General features: G+C 38.2%; 1 long non-coding RNA gene across 1 annotated transcript; it reads right to left on the bottom strand.

Annotated features, from left to right (window-relative positions):
- Window positions 1-8,729: 8,729 nt before the first annotated feature.
- On the bottom strand, window positions 8,730-11,189 carry LOC131624109 (uncharacterized). The gene is made up of 4 exons (XR_009290465.1): window positions 10,521-11,189; window positions 10,221-10,405; window positions 9,589-9,703; window positions 8,730-9,165 (listed from the first exon to the last, which is right to left on the bottom strand). It is a non-coding gene; the product is annotated as an uncharacterized LOC131624109 (long non-coding RNA).
- Window positions 11,190-14,196: the final 3,007 nt, after the last annotated feature.

Here is a 14,196-nt window from a genome sequence, read left to right as displayed (position 1 = left end):
CGTTCGCGAGAAAGAAGAAGAAAAAGCTCAAAGGTCACAACAACAAACCCTAAATCCCCTTCTTTTAGTTAATTTAATTTAATTTTAATTCCATTTTTTTTTTAATAAAAATCTGAAAACAATAATAATTGGATCACTGAAACTCCCTTGGGCTCGCTATGTGCACCCCCTTGCTATAGGCCCATACGCGCTAACACATAAATCCAGTTCATGCTAACATTACTAACACACCCCCTTTCTAGACAGATTTTGGTTTTATTCAGAAATTGTTTTTTCTCTAATTTTGATTCATAATCCAGTTTCCCTTCGAATAAAAAATAAATAAAAATGTGTTTTAGATCCCTTAATGTGTGTACATAATTGTGATATTTTTTGTATATTTTTAGAAATTGTTTTACCATCTTCAATAAATCATTTACTTTAGTATGTTCATGTTTCTTTCGGTTTTGATAGATCCCGCAAAATGATTTCGTTTAACACCTTAGGATCAGAATTTAATCACCATTTTTTGTATGGTTACTGTAGACTAATCCATGATAATGTGTATAAAAAATGAATTCCTAATTCTTTGTTTTGATTGGTATTTGGCTAATGTTGTTCGACTCGATTAACATGCGTTTTAATAGATGTTTGTGACGTTTGTGCTCTCAAATTGAAATGCATTCATGCAATAATGTTGATTCCCTTTTGTACATATAATTAGGGATGTCTAGAGGTCCTAAAACCTGGAATTAAAAATTTTAGATCATGTTTTCCTATTTTACTTGATTTTCCTTTATCACATGTAAATAACTTGTTTTTGGTTGACGATTGCACCGTAACTTGTACAAATGACCCGTAATTTTGTGTGGAACTTCTTGGCATGACTTTGTGGTTGTTTAGGCATCTAGTATAGGCTATTTGCTACTGACTTGTACCATTTGATTGCATGTTTCTAACTTCATTCACAATTTGAAACCGTTTAGCTAGTATTAACCTAGTGTTGTCTAGTTTTGGTTAGAGTTTTGTATTGCTTCATGCTAATTGACTAATATAGATTAACATAGGATATTAGAACTAAATGAATGAGTTTGCTACTGACTTCAAGCTTAGCTCATGTGTTCACTTGTTTTTTTTTTGATTAATTGATGTTTGTCCGCTAATTGGTAAGTAACGACGCATGCGATACTTTGGTAACTTCTTGTGGATATTTTTGTATGATACCGTGACGCTTTTGTATTTGATTTGGGACATTCAATCCCTTGCTTTGCTACTGACTTGGAGCTTCTCTCTCTCATTTCCATGCTTAGCTTCTCATTCCTTGCTTTAATGTTGCTTACTCCTTACTATTGCTTGCCATGTTCCCTTAGACTCTTCCTTCTTTGTTAAGAGGAATTGAGATAGGATAGGTATCCTTGACCTTAGGGCCTTTAGTAGATTAGAATAACTTAGATTAGAATTTAGGATTAGCTCCCTATTGCATTCTTTTTCTTTTCAACTCTTTAAAACATTAATAAAAGGAAGATGCGAATCACATTAAGCAAGTGATAGAGAAATGAGTGGGATTCATTCCCTAATCTATTTCTCAATCGCTTAGTGGCATAGAAACGAGTGGGATTCATTCCCTAATCTGTTTCTCGGTCGCTACTTAATGGGAGAGAAACGAGTGGGATTCATTCCCTAATCTGTTTCTCAAACATTAATTAATGGGAGAGAAATGAGTGAGATTCATTCTCTAATCTGTTTCTCAAACATTACATAATGGGATGGAAGCGAGTAGGATTCATTCCCTAATCTGCTTCTCGATCATTATACATTTTATGTGATTCGGATCGCGAAGTAAATTCCCTTAAAAAATACACAACCAAAAACACCTTAAAACATCTAACAATGGTTCAGACTAAAGCAAAGTAGAGAAAGTGGTGAGTGGCCCGGTATTGGGAACTGTTCATCACTCATCTATCCTAAAAGACACAAACCAAACATTTCTTTTTTCTTTTGCCTCGTTGGCACCTAAGGGCAATGTCATTTCCGTTCGTACGCATCGTAGGCGATCCCTTATGCAAGAACGTGAACGTTGACTCCGCCCAATTAAAAAACACAAAAACAAACAGAAAATCTTTAGCCGAGCTACGGTAACTCTGATTCCTGAAAAGGATACGTAGGCAGCGGGGTAGGGCCCGTGCGAGTACAATTCTTTATTTTCCCTACATTTTGCATTCAGTCGCATTTAGACATAGACATAGTACACACCCTTTAGATAGAAACAAACATAGGTGGATACCATCGAGTACGATGGGCGTGAGGGGTGCTAGTACCTTCCCCTCGCGTAACCGACTCCCGTACCTTGATTCTCTGGTCGCAAGACCCTGTTCCTTCCTTTGTAGGTTGTCTGGTATTCCTTTCCCTTATGGGATAAATATATTGGTGGCGACTCTGTTCATTTTTTCGCGAGCGTGCGACAGCTGGCGACTCTGCTGGGGATGTTGCTAGACCTGTTGCTGGTCCATCCTTAGTGAGTCGATCCTAGCCTGCGTTTGTTTGTTTATTTACTGGGTGTTTATTTGTTTTTATGTCTATACCTTGTATATATGTTTGCATGTTTACTTTTCTGCTTGCATATCATGTTTATTTCTGTTTGCACATCATGCATATGGATTATATTCTGTGTTCCTTGGGGTCTTCTGTTCTATTTTGCAGGTTGGGTGGGATGTTTTATGAGGTAAAAGGCCCAATACCCAGGCCAGAGTGACACATAGGATACCTAGGATAGAGTGGATAGTCATGACGCCAACAGAATGTCAGGTTCTGTTGATTGCGATCATGAGACCCACGACCAGTCGAGGTTCAAATGAGATACCGTTGTTGGCATGTATTTGCGACAATGATGGTGTTTCAGGAGAACTGATAACGCTGGAAGCCATTGACCTACCTTGACCTAGATTCACCTGTGAGTGGGGTGGGATATACATGACAGGTACCGTTGGTGACTATTCTGTTCTGTTGGTTACTATTGGTTTTCTTGGTATTCAAAAAGGTGTCGGACCTTTGATCTCATGACATTTGACATGTATCAGTTATTCAGAGGATTGTACGGTGGTTACTAAGATTATATGGACCGTTGATCCCATGCCTTTGCATTGCATAACATCATTGCTTTGTCCACTCCATTTATGAAAGATCCTAAAGTCTATTTCCAAAAAAAAAAGGAGAAAAAGAAAAAGGAAATAGAAAAGCAAAAAAGAAAAGAAAAGATATTCTATAAAAAAAAAAGAAGCTTTGATTCAAAAAAAGAAAAATGAAAGTGTGTGAAAAGACTTTAGGATCTCTCATAAATGAAACATGCATTCATACTATCATGCATTTCATGGTCCTACCAGAAGCTTGTGGGGGCCTTTTCTACTCAGACTTTGACATCAACAAGACGATTGGCTTCTTACCGCTATGTGCTCAAAAGTTAACATTGGAACAACTCTGTGGGCTTTTTACTGAGATAAGAACAAAAATGGGAGCTAACATGAAACAATGTATGGAGGTTATTCAAGCCTTTTCTCTTTGACAAGAAGAATTGAGACAAGTTCCTCAGAGGCCAAATGCAAATGTTAATCTCACCCATGAGGAGGTCTTATGTATCAGAATGTTTGAAGCATAGTTGAGATTCCTATCACTCTTAAGGAGGAAACACATTATGAGAACAATTCGATCATTGAAGTCTTCAAGTTTCCGATTATTGAGATTGACAAAAGGTTCGACCTCTTGGAGAAAAGATTGAAAGCCATAAAAAGTCGTGACGCCACTGATTCAGATGTTGTTGGTTTGTGCCTGATGCCTGATATCAAGAAACGCAAGGATCATCCACTCTCACTCCTAATGATGGATATTGAAGCTAAATTGGTAATCATCTCCTGTACATGTGTGGAAGTTGCTTGGGGCTCCCGCACGAGGGATAAGCAAGACGTACTCTTATCTTGAGCATTGCGCCATTTGCATTGCTCGAATCCCTAAAAGCATTACAAATTCCTATGCGACTTCGTCAGAATCTTCTTCCGTGTGGTAATCAAGAATGTTCTTCATAAGGCTTCTCATCCTCAAGGTTCTACTTCGTATCTCGGTTGCCTTTTCTCATGATTTCCCTCTCAGTAGCCCTTGCTTGTTAACAGGGAGAAAAATAATGTGAGAAACAAATTGATGTGATTTTATTGCCTTGTGCCCAGTTGCTTCCTCGTTTGTCAGAATTTCAATTGGTTAACATTCGTGTTTTGGGTCTTCTTCACCACAAGTAGCTCTCTTGAGTTTGATGACCATACCAGATTCTTTCCATTTATGAAGGCGAATAATTCTTCAACATCGGTGCTTGGGGCTCCCGCACGAGGGATAAGCAAGACGTACTCTTATCTTGAGTATTGCATCACTCGCATTGCTCGAATCCCTAAAGCAAGGCAAAAAGTTTACGACTCATAGATGACTTTGTTGGAGTTCTCTTTTGGAGTAATCTGAAGTGTTTGGAAGGAACTGCAAAAAGTATTCAAGATCAATAAGTCCAGACGGAGCCAAGTCTCCTCAACAATGGCATTCATCTAGTTTCTTTATTGCATTCTCATTTGTAACATTTCATTGTTTGTTTAAGCATTGCTAGCATGTAAAAGCTTGTTAATTTTTGAATGAAAATCATAATACATTGTTTATGTTTGTCTTGAAGTAATCCATTCGTTTCACTCATAAAATGTTTTGGCATTACGATACCAACTTCACTAATTGCTTGCTTATGCAAAAAGCTGAGGGAGAGTGATGAAAAATAAAAATGCAAAGTCTCTAATCATGTGTTTTTGAATAAAAACCCTACTGAGGATGTACAGGCATTATTTCAAATCCCCAAACACCGGAGATATAAGGGAGATAGACCCTCGTTAACCCCTTTGAGCCTTGAAGAAGGAGTTTCTTTTCTAATCATAAAAAACCCTTATTTTAACCTTGGGGCAGGGTAGTGTTCATTTAACTTGATCGAGTGTTCAAAACTCACCAAAAGGGTATGCATCTAAGGATACAACAATGGTTATCCTTCAAAAGGTTGAGGAATGTCAAAACCGCAATGATTATCCTTATCCTGTCAAGAGATCAAGAGATGACGATACCACAATGGTTATCCCTCATCAATCAGAGAATGAGGCAGTCACAATATTTCAAACAAATCGAGAGCAGCGCGATATCACACGACTTGTTCAAAAAAAAGGAGAATAAAAAAAAAAAGAGAGCCCGCTAAGTCAATAACATGAAAATAAGCGACTTAGGCAAAAGTTAGGGCATCCCGCTGGACTCCAAAATAAAATTCAAGAGAATTTGTCCAGGCAAAAGTTAGGGAAAGCAGAAGCGAAAAACAAGGATTACAAAAAAAATCCTTATCAAAGGAACAAAGTCGCGTGATGATCAATCAGAAGAACTAGAAAGTGAGTGACTGCCATGTCCAAAAAACCTCATTGATTCCTCAACCATTTCAAATTCCTTGTGAGGGATGAACACTCGTGTCGAGTTAACTGAACATAGGAATGGAGAACATCGCGAAGGGGGTGGGTACAAATAATTTTGAGCCTAAAATCCTTTGTTTTCTGAAAACCGTGAACCTGGCCAAGTTACAACCCTTAAAAGTCCTAATTGAAGTAGGGTTTATTTTGAAAGCACACTCCGATGAGATATCGTTTAACTGACTCCTAATGAAGCGAGACTCATATCCATGTTGGTATCGTATGCCTGCTTTATCTTTCATGTGCGAAAATTCGAGGTTGTGTCAACTAGTGACCCATTCACGAGAGGTCGCAACCTCATTTCAATAAAAAAAAGGGTTTCTTTAAACTTCAAGGCTAACCTAGGCTTTGCATTAGAATCATCATTCTTATAATTAACATTCTTTTGCATACAAAATATGTGCCTAACATCAAGGAAATTACCATGATGAGAATCAGTAAGTAACTCGATCGTGTCAAAGTACAAGAGACTTGAGAACTCCGAAGAGGAAAAGCTAATCATATCAAATGTTGACCATCAAGGGGCAGTTCCTCTAAAAAAACTCCGTTGGGCATGAACACTTAATGCTTTCTTTGATTACCTTGAGGGGAAGAGTTTGAAGACTCCGTTGAGTGTGGTAAAGTTGTTCCCATGTTTGTTTGGTATCAAAACAAGGAAAGCTTGAGGATTCTAGTAAGATGTACCTAATCAGGGGCAATTAAGTCGAGGTTTGACCTCTCAAATTCAGCATATCTGGGGCAATCATGTCAATAAATCTCTTCGAGCCTTGATCAATCTGGGGCAATCAAGTCGAGGAATCTCTCTTGAGTTCAACCAATCTGGGGCAGTTACGTCGAGATTCGACAAATCTCTCCAAGGATCCTTTGGGGCAAATCCCTCCATAAGTCACGAAGCTTGGGGCACAATTCTGAGTTTTGTCGCTCCATGACCATAGGAGTTTATTTCTCCTAGAAGTTTGGTCTCTCCCCAAGCACAGGAGTTTATTTCTCCTGAGAGTTGTTCCATTTCTCCAACCTGGTGCCCTTATTTGGATGATCCCCAACACGGTGAATCGAGGGAATCTCCTCAAGCTAAAAATCCTCCAAGCATTGGCACATGGTGAGGAGTCAGAAATCATTCTTCAAGTCAAAGAAAAGGGCATCTTACAAATCAAAGTCCAATATCTATTGGCACCTCCACATGGTCCTTAACACTAAGGGGATTCTCCCTGGTGTTTACCTCACTAATGCCTTTATTTGGCACTCTGCATATAGTATTCATTGCATATAACATTGCATCCTCAAAAGCGTAGCATATCCATCAAAATGGAGCATTACGCCATAAAAAATCCAAACATGCATACAAAGCATAAGCCAGATAATGCAAATCATCCCTCAATCAAGACAATGATACATCCCCACAAAAAGATTGTCCTTACAAACTCCAATTGATATCTGCTATTCCATTACAAATCTCCTCCATCCACGGTGCCGATACTTGGTTTTACCAATCCCCAATCCCCAGTCTAAGTGCTTTCAATAATTTTCTTGTGGATCGTAGGTCCGTTGACCTTATCCCCATCTTTTCATTTCTTGTGGATCATAGGTCCGTTGACCTTATCCTCATCTTTTCATTCTTGTGGATCGTAGGTCCGTTGACCTTATCCTCATCCTTTTCATTCTTGTGGATCGTAGGTCCGTTGACCTTATCCTCATTCTTTGCCAATTCTTGTGGATCGTAGGTCCGTTGACCTTATCCTCATCCTTTTCATTCTTGTGGATCGTAGGTCCGTTGACCTTATCCTCATTCTTTGCCAATTCTTGTGGATCGTAGGTCCGTTGACCTTATCCTCATCTTTTTCATTTCTTGTGGATCGTAGGTCCGTTGACCTTATCCTCATCTTTTTCATTCTTGTGGATCGTAGGTCCGTTGACCTTATCCTCATCTTTGCCAATTCTTGTGGATCGTAGGTCCGTTGACTTTATCCTCATCTTTTTCATTTCTTGGGGATCGTAGGTCCGTTGACCTTATCCTCATTTTTTCATTTCTTGTGGATCGTAGGTCCGTTGACCTTATCCTCATCTTTTTCATTTCTTGTGGATCGTAGGTCCGTTGACCTTATCCTCATTTTTTCATTTCTTGTGGATCGTAGGTCCGTTGACCTTATCCTCATCCTTTTTCATTCTTGTGGATCGTAGATCCTATCATCCCATCGAACCCGTATTGTCCAATCACAGTTTCATACAACAATCATTTCCATTGAGAACCTTGTATTGGCACCTTGGCTACGTTACAAGCTATCACCATTCAAATCCAGTTATTCGCTGTATATTTCTCCACCAGAAAAACAAAAATTTCTCTTTCCCCAGCAGATATCAAAATAAAAATAAGGATAACACTTACACCATCTTCTCTCTAGGACAAATTTCTGGTACTTTGATATTTAATCTCCTTCTACCTCGAATGTTCGAAAGGCTAGCGCCAATCTCACCTTCAGGTTTAAGAAGATTAAATAGGGGCAGCTGTCATACCCCAAATTTGTCCTACCCCTTATTTCTAACTGGCTTAAGCTTCGCATTCATAGGCATACCTTCATTAAGTCATTAACAAAACATGCATCATTAAACAATAATTTGAGACATGGGATCAGAGGTCTCCTAGCAGATTAGGGTTTTAATGGTATGCATCTCTCCAGATAAGTTTGTTTCAACGGGTTGTTCTGTGATTGAATTATGCAATTAAGGTTGCGGATCATGGATATTATGGATTTCCTCTTCATTAAATTTCAAAGTTATTCTTCATCCATATTCATCAAATTCAATGAGTAAGGGTTTATTTCCCTATTTTTGTGATGATTCAAAGGATACCGCTCATCAGTGGAATTACAAGCCATTGACATTGGGGTCATTCAAGAATTTGAAGAGGTATAATGTGTGACCATCGTGAAGACTTCCATGTAGTCTTCATCTTACTTTAATGCTACTAGATCCAAAAGTGCAAGAATGAGAATATTTGGAGTTTGAATTCAAAACAAATTTAAGGAAAAGATAAATTCAATTCTATTTGAAAAACGGGTCCAGCACATGATTCATCATAAAAGCCATCTCATCACAAGCCAATTACAAAGGAGAGTCTTTGTTTTCATTCATAAATTTAGAAGGGTGCAAATTAACAAAGGCTTCATCATTCTCTCAAATTGTATTCATCATTTTCAAACAATTCAAGGTTTACTTCATCAAAACCCATATTCATTCATCATTCAAGTAACTTCAACGTTCATCATAAAACCAATTGTCCATACATGCACATATGTCCCAAAAGTCTGTTGCGTTTGCAATACAAATTCATTACAAAAAATCCATATTCCTATTACACAATCCATATTACATTCATTCAAATACCGTTTCAAAGTCCATTTCAAAGAAAATTCCAAGATTTAACTACAAAAGAATTACAAAGAAAAAGGAGCCTCAGTTCATCTTCATTTTTCTATATACTTCAAGATTTCCAATTTCCAAATCCCTTCAACAAAACTTTCAGTGGGCGCACTTGCCGCATCAATTCCACAGATTAATGACTTGCAGCTTCCAATATGAGGAGACCGATCCAAGGTGTGAAACTAATGACTTGCAGCTTCCAATATGAGGAGACCGATCCAAGGTGTGAAACTATCTGCAACAATTCAACCTGCAGCTTACATAAACAAGCCGCAACAGCATTACACCAGAAGAATTGAGAAAAAAGCAGCAACAAGAAAATCTACAAATAAACACACATCCATCCAAAGAAAAATTCAAGAAAAGGTGGTGCAGCAAATATATTAAAACAGTTCCAAATCACGCACTAAATAAAACCAGTCCCAATTCACATTCAAAACAGCCCTGCAGCAAACTAAACAGTAGCAACCCTGTACACTTCAAAATCTCTAATCACTATTTATAGCTAACTCTAACCTTCATTTCACTCCAATTCTAACCGATCATTTTTCTAACTAACCTAACCGACATACATAACAAACTTTCCCACAAATAACTAACAGTCCCAGCTGTCCTCATAACTAACATTCCTAAACCTTTCAAAAACCATGTTCAAATTAACTATCACCAATACCTGCAGCCTGCAACAGTAGTAAGACAGAGCCATTCGGTCCAATCCAAATTCTGAGTGCTGCGTAACATTCAAGTTATCACGGTTCGGTGTTCACGCGTTTATTTTACATTCAGACCTGCATCATTAAACCTTGAGTCAATACAAAACTCAGACACGTTCTCCACCAAGATACAGAATAAAAACAATATATCCACACCAATTAATTCATAGCCATTTCCCATCCAAATTAAACCTACTGCCAGCTCACCAACTAACAGAATCGTCAACACCTTGTAACTACCAAAATCTCTCCACTCTCTTCATATAACTAACTTTCAAACCTACAGATAACTAACATAACCCAATTCCTAATCTCCAACTAATTTCTAACTATCATGACAGAAAACCCAACCTCCTAACTGATTTTCACTAACTGTCAAACCCTCTAACTAACTTCACATACCCACATAACCAACTTTTCTAACCACCTGTAACAACTTTCAACAAAACCTATAACAGAATAACCACCATCTTGCAACTAACCTAACTGTCAAAACAGAATGCTAACAAAACCCCAACTGATTCCTAACAGACCTGTAACAGAAAAAACCAGCAGAGAAAAGAAGCAATAGAATAACAGAAGAGTAACTAACCTCTCTTCCATCAACCTATATGACATAGCTTCTTCATCTCTGAGCTTTCTCTCTCGTTGATCATAACCTTCACTTCACCATTGTTCCACCATCTTCAATTCTCCCTCTCCCTTCAGTCTTCATCACCTCTGCAATCTCTCCCTTCAATCAATCTTCAATCACAAATCCTCTCCCTACATCTTCATCTTCATCGCAACAACATCACAGATAGAAAACAGAAAAACAGGGAGAGATAAAAAAATATCAGAAGAGGAAGGATATCAGAACAGAAAAGGAGGATGGAAAAGGAAGGGAACTCACCTCTATAACGAATCTAACAAAACTTGATCATCTTCATCATCGTACAACGCGCATCACAACATATCTTCATCAATCTCCTTCACCGAACAACATCATCTTCAATTCAACTCATCATCTTCTTCAGAGCCAAGGCAACAACGAATCTTTATAATCTTCATCAATTCACCATATGCAATAGGCAATATCGCAACGCGCCTTCGACTCGCAATTCGTCCATTCAATACAAAGCTTCGACAATCCGCGAGACGCTCCACAATCCCATCGCCTTCATCTTCATCACTAATCTGCAACGCTCCTCACGCGGTGAATCAATTCATAACCTCCTTCAACCTTCACTGGTCCGAGTTCATCATCAATCTTCATCTACACTTAGCACCATCAACAACACGGTCTCAGAATAAGACTCAATCGGGGAAGATGAGAAAGGTATTGAGAACCGAAGAGAGGTCGAGAAGTGATGGTGACCGGACGGTGCGGTATGTTTGATTGGAGAGGAAGGATTCTCCGTCGCGCCGTTGGCCGGAGTTTTGATCGGAGAAGGTGAAGTTTGTCGTCATAGTCGCCGCTGAGTGAGAGGAGGGATCTTGAAGCAAGGACTTAGCGCCGTTCATGGTGGTGCGGGAAGATTCACGGTGGAGTACGGAGTAGCTCCGGCGCCGCTTGTGCATTCGTTCGCGAGAAAGAAGAAGAAAAAGCTCAAAGGTCACAACAACAAACCCTAAATCCCCTTCTTTTAGTTAATTTAATTTAATTTTAATTCCATTTTTTTTTTTAATAAAAATCTGAAAACAATAATAATTGGATCACTGAAACTCCCTTGGGCTCGCTATGTGCACCCCCTTGCTATAGGCCCATACGCGCTAACACATAAATCCAGTTCATGCTAACATTACTAACACACCCCCTTTCTAGACAGATTTTGGTTTTATTCAGAAATTGTTTTTTCTCTAATTTTGATTCATAATCCAGTTTCCCTTCGAATAAAAAATAAATAAAAATGTGTTTTAGATCCCTTAATGTGTGTACATAATTGTGATATTTTTTGTATATTTTTAGAAATTGTTTTACCATCTTCAATAAATCATTTACTTTAGTATGTTCATGTTTCTTTCGGTTTTGATAGATCCCGCAAAATGATTTCGTTTAACACCTTAGGATCAGAATTTAATCACCATTTTTTGTATGGTTACTGTAGACTAATCCATGATAATGTGTATAAAAAATGAATTCCTAATTCTTTGTTTTGATTGGTATTTGGCTAATGTTGTTCGACTCGATTAACATGCGTTTTAATAGATGTTTGTGACGTTTGTGCTCTCAAATTGAAATGCATTCATGCAATAATGTTGATTCCCTTTTGTACATATAATTAGGGATGTCTAGAGGTCCTAAAACCTGGAATTAAAAATTTTAGATCATGTTTTCCTATTTTACTTGATTTTCCTTTATCACATGTAAATAACTTGTTTTTGGTTGACGATTGCACCGTAACTTGTACAAATGACCCGTAATTTTGTGTGGAACTTCTTGGCATGACTTTGTGGTTGTTTAGGCATCTAGTATAGGCTATTTGCTACTGACTTGTACCATTTGATTGCATGTTTCTAACTTCATTCACAATTTGAAACCGTTTAGCTAGTATTAACCTAGTGTTGTCTAGTTTTGGTTAGAGTTTTGTATTGCTTCATGCTAATTGACTAATATAGATTAACATAGGATATTAGAACTAAATGAATGAGTTTGCTACTGACTTCAAGCTTAGCTCATGTGTTCACTTGTTTTTTTTTTGATTAATTGATGTTTGTCCGCTAATTGGTAAGTAACGACGCATGCGATACTTTGGTAACTTCTTGTGGATATTTTTGTATGATACCGTGACGCTTTTGTATTTGATTTGGGACATTCAATCCCTTGCTTTGCTACTGACTTGGAGCTTCTCTCTCTCATTTCCATGCTTAGCTTCTCATTCCTTGCTTTAATGTTGCTTACTCCTTACTATTGCTTGCCATGTTCCCTTAGACTCTTCCTTCTTTGTTAAGAGGAATTGAGATAGGATAGGTATCCTTGACCTTAGGGCCTTTAGTAGATTAGAATAACTTAGATTAGAATTTAGGATTAGCTCCCTATTGCATTCTTTTTCTTTTCAACTCTTTAAAACATTAATAAAAGGAAGATGCGAATCACATTAAGCAAGTGATAGAGAAATGAGTGGGATTCATTCCCTAATCTATTTCTCAATCGCTTAGTGGCATAGAAACGAGTGGGATTCATTCCCTAATCTGTTTCTCGGTCGCTACTTAATGGGAGAGAAACGAGTGGGATTCATTCCCTAATCTGTTTCTCAAACATTAATTAATGGGAGAGAAATGAGTGAGATTCATTCTCTAATCTGTTTCTCAAACATTACATAATGGGATGGAAGCGAGTAGGATTCATTCCCTAATCTGCTTCTCGATCATTATACATTTTATGTGATTCGGATCGCGAAGTAAATTCCCTTAAAAAATACACAACCAAAAACACCTTAAAACATCTAACAATGGTTCAGACTAAAGCAAAGTAGAGAAAGTGGTGAGTGGCCCGGTATTGGGAACTGTTCATCACTCATCTATCCTAAAAGACACAAACCAAACATTTCTTTTTTCTTTTGCCTCGTTGGCACCTAAGGGCAATGTCATTTCCGTTCGTACGCATCGTAGGCGATCCCTTATGCAAGAACGTGAACGTTGACTCCGCCCAATTAAAAAACACAAAAACAAACAGAAAATCTTTAGCCGAGCTACGGTAACTCTGATTCCTGAAAAGGATACGTAGGCAGCGGGGTAGGGCCCGTGCGAGTACAATTCTTTATTTTCCCTACATTTTGCATTCAGTCGCATTTAGACATAGACATAGTACACACCCTTTAGATAGAAACAAACATAGGTGGATACCATCGAGTACGATGGGCGTGAGGGGTGCTAGTACCTTCCCCTCGCGTAACCGACTCCCGTACCTTGATTCTCTGGTCGCAAGACCCTGTTCCTTCCTTTGTAGGTTGTCTGGTATTCCTTTCCCTTATGGGATAAATATATTGGTGGCGACTCTGTTCATTTTTTCGCGAGCGTGCGACAGCGACTGATGTTTGTTGTTGGGACAAAGAGTTAAGTTCTTGAATTTATTATTGGTAAAAATGGTGAAATTCTTGGTGTTGCTGTAGGGTGTTTGGCATATATTGATTTTGTTTGTTAAAGAAAGATTGTTGCGTGTTCGCGTAAGTTGTTTGTGTTGGGATTTGGATGTAAGTTTGTGGTTGAGTATGTTGGATGTTTGAAGAAGATAGTTTTTAATATGTGTCAACTAACAATCTATTCAAGCGGAATGTCACTGATTCGGAGGGGACCCTTTGTACCCTTTGTGGGGATCGGGTTGAGTCGGTCTGCCATGTGTTTGTGAATTGTCGTTTGGTTTTCAGTGATTGGTATAGAATTTTTAGGTGGTTAGCGGTGCAATTGGCTCTTCCCACAAATTTAAGGTTTGTTTTTTTAGTTTTTTTTCTTTCTTTAAGTCCTAAGGCTAAAATTAGGGGTAGATTTATAGTAGTTTGGCATGCGGTGGTGTAGACTATCTAGTTTGTTATCAGTGATAAGATTTTTACTGATTCGTCAACGAATGTGAGAGAGGTGGAGGATAAGAG

This window comes from Vicia villosa, unplaced genomic scaffold (genome assembly GCF_029867415.1).
Source record: "Vicia villosa cultivar HV-30 ecotype Madison, WI unplaced genomic scaffold, Vvil1.0 ctg.000102F_1_1_2_unsc, whole genome shotgun sequence".
NCBI classification, from domain to species: Eukaryota; Viridiplantae; Streptophyta; class Magnoliopsida; order Fabales; family Fabaceae; genus Vicia; species Vicia villosa.
Note: the sequence above shows the minus strand (reverse complement) of the source record. Positions and strands in the feature narration are given on the sequence as shown.